The sequence below is a fragment of the Battus philenor genome, unplaced genomic scaffold (assembly GCF_028537555.1).
Source record: "Battus philenor isolate CCGP_79_NKW_IND1 unplaced genomic scaffold, ilBatPhil1.0.hap1 SCAF_34, whole genome shotgun sequence".
Lineage (NCBI taxonomy): Eukaryota > Metazoa > Arthropoda > Insecta > Lepidoptera > Papilionidae > Battus > Battus philenor.
This window is the reverse complement of record NW_027181698.1, coordinates 46,966-50,000: the sequence shown is the minus strand read 5'-3', so window position 1 is coordinate 50,000 and position 3,035 is coordinate 46,966.

Here is a 3,035-nt window from a genome sequence, read left to right as displayed (position 1 = left end):
ATAAACGCTACTTAGTAATGATGTCTTCATAATATTTGTTCAACACTTACCCCTTGGGGTGCGAGACGATGTAAAGGTTGTGGCGTGAACTAAATGATGCCCGGAGAATGAATAGGACCAAGGCGTGAATTTATAACGTAAATTCTAATTGGCCCCGGCGCGTATGAAGACACATAGCTGGTGAACGCAACCGACACAAAGAGTGTGCGTCGGTGCGTGAGACGACACCTAGCTAGTGAACGCGACCGAGGCCTGGATCCTTCTCCCGAGCACTGGTGTAAACTCTGTGTGCTGGTGCGCGGGCGCATTGGAATTTTTGTTATAAAAACAAAGATCCGTTAAACCAATAGCATGCTCCCACGACCCCACGCCACTTGAGACGTACCGTTACCCGCTAAGGGTTGAACAATTTTTTGCTGTATTGCGATTTATGAGACGTTTCTCGTGATTATATTTTTTTGGTTAAAATTTTAACTGAGATTTATGGGACGTTAACTTGCAACGTTACATTACCCCGCGCGTCACCGAAGGATTTTATTTCATTTAAAGGAAATAAAATCCGAACTTATTGATAACAATTTCATTTTTATCCTTTTAAACTCATTCTTTCATACTTCTCGCAAACAAACTAGCAATAGTAATCATTATAAGGATTACTAACGCGACCAAACAATTATGAAGGTTATAGATTCATTCTAATAACCCAAACGAAATATTACGCAGTTAATGGTAATGCTTCAGTTCATGTTGTGTCGCATTATGTTTATTATTTATTCAAACCTATTATTTTTAAATCCTTTATGTGCCATGTTCCAACATTTTTACCGGCCATGTCTTCTAATACATACACTAAGAGAGAATTATTTTTAATTATACATTTTATATAAAGAATCAAGAATAACGTATGTCTTAACAAGCATGTCTTCTACGCTATCGGAATCGTCCGAAATTTGATTGACTCTATTAGTATAAAACATCCCCAGAAGGAAAAAGAGGACCCAGTGTAGCGATTTGTTTACGTAAGTTGTTAACAATAGCGCCATGTTTAATCTATTTTTATAAAATAGCTAAGAGAGAAGGAAGAAAAAATTAAATGCACCACAATAAGGAAGGTGTTGAACAAGTATTCTACTCAATCTACTCCGTTCTGTTACAAATTCATTAACGAACGTTATGGTTGCTAGTATAAGAATTAAAAAAAATAACACAAAAAAATATGAAAATGATGCGTATAACTGCAACTAATGTGTACGGTCCTATGAAAAAATAGCAGAAGCAAAAAAAGTTACAACATAAGAACAAAATGTATGTTAAACTAAACAAAAACTTTTTTAAGTGAAGGATGTACACTTCAGTTGCTGGCAGATAGAAAAGGCAAAAATAACGTTTTACAAAATTAATTAAATAAAAAAACAATCACATAACTACACTACAATGCAAAATCAGACCTTTTAATACCACGTTAAGGGCGCCAGTGTGCCGTTTTAAGAATATAATTGAAAATGAAAGGGTAACAGTAGAAGAAATATATTTATTTAATTAATTAAGGGCAGATGGCCTGGTCTAATTTTGCACCGCGCAGTTCGGTACTCCCCTGATGGTGGTGGTAGGCAGCTGCACGATCTCCCAGAACTGATCAGGCGGCTGCAAGTCGAGAGCAGGGAGCGCCGGTAGGTAGCAGGATGTGATGGTTCCGGTGAAAGTTGATATGAATTTCAACAGTGTAAAACTTGCAGTGTAAAAACTTGCAGTATAAAAGTCGCAGCATAAACTCGCAGTATAAAAGTCGCAGTGTAAACTTTGCAGTGTAAAACTTGTAGTGTAAAGATAGCAGTATCAAAGTCGCAGCGTAAAACTCGCAGTATAAGACTCGCACCTGTGAATTAATGTCACAGTTATGATATACATATATAAATATATGTACAATTCGCTCCGCTGACAGTAAACCCGGAGATGGCTTGCGATGAAGTAAGGGCAGAAACCGAAAGCAGTTGATGTGATTGTTTACTGTCAGAACGGAGTCACAAAATGTAAAGCATGTAAAATAAAAATAGAAGAGATAAATAAATAAACAAATTGAAAAGTAATAATGAATACATAATGATGGAACTATGGACACAGACAAAATGTTGAGCTCTAACTTATAGATAAACGCTACTTAGTAATGATGTCTTCATAATATTTGTTCAACACTTACCCCTTGGGGTGCGAGACGATGTAAAGGTTGTGGCGTGAACTAAATGATGCCCGGAGAATGAATAGGACCAAGGCGTGAATTTATAACGTAAATTCTAATTGGCCCCGGCGCGTATGAAGACACATAGCTGGTGAACGCAACCGACACAAAGAGTGTGCGTCGGTGCGTGAGACGACACCTAGCTAGTGAACGCGACCGAGGCCTGGATCCTTCTCCCGAGCACTGGTGTAAACTCTGTGTGCTGGTGCGCGGGCGCATTGGAATTTTTGTTATAAAAACAAAGATCCGTTAAACCAATAGCATGCTCCCACGACCCCACGCCACTTGAGACGTACCGTTACCCGCTAAGGGTTGAACAATTTTTTGCTGTATTGCGATTTATGAGACGTTTCTCGTGATTATATTTTTTTGGTTAAAATTTTAACTGAGATTTATGGGACGTTAACTTGCAACGTTACAACGGACCGTAAACGCTCTCAGCGCGTACGCGGACGTGTGGGGCGCACCCCGCCGTCCGTCGTCCGTCGCGAAGAACGTTCAACGGAAACCGTCAATTGTTCGAAAGAGCGCGCGCCCGCGCGCCCGCGCGCGGTAATGCGGCAGCGGCAGCGCGACGACAGCGACGGCGGATAGTGAGAGAGAGAGAGTGAGAGCCGCGGCGGCGCGGACGAGAGACTCTTATTAGAGATCGTCTCATCGCACCGTCCGCGAGCTCGTTCATCACCCCCCACCAACCCGCCGCCGCCGCGTCGCGCGTCACCGCCGCGCGCATCGACCGGCGCGAGCGCACGTAGCGCGCGTTCGACACCGAACAGTGTGGTTTTTATATTTTAACAGC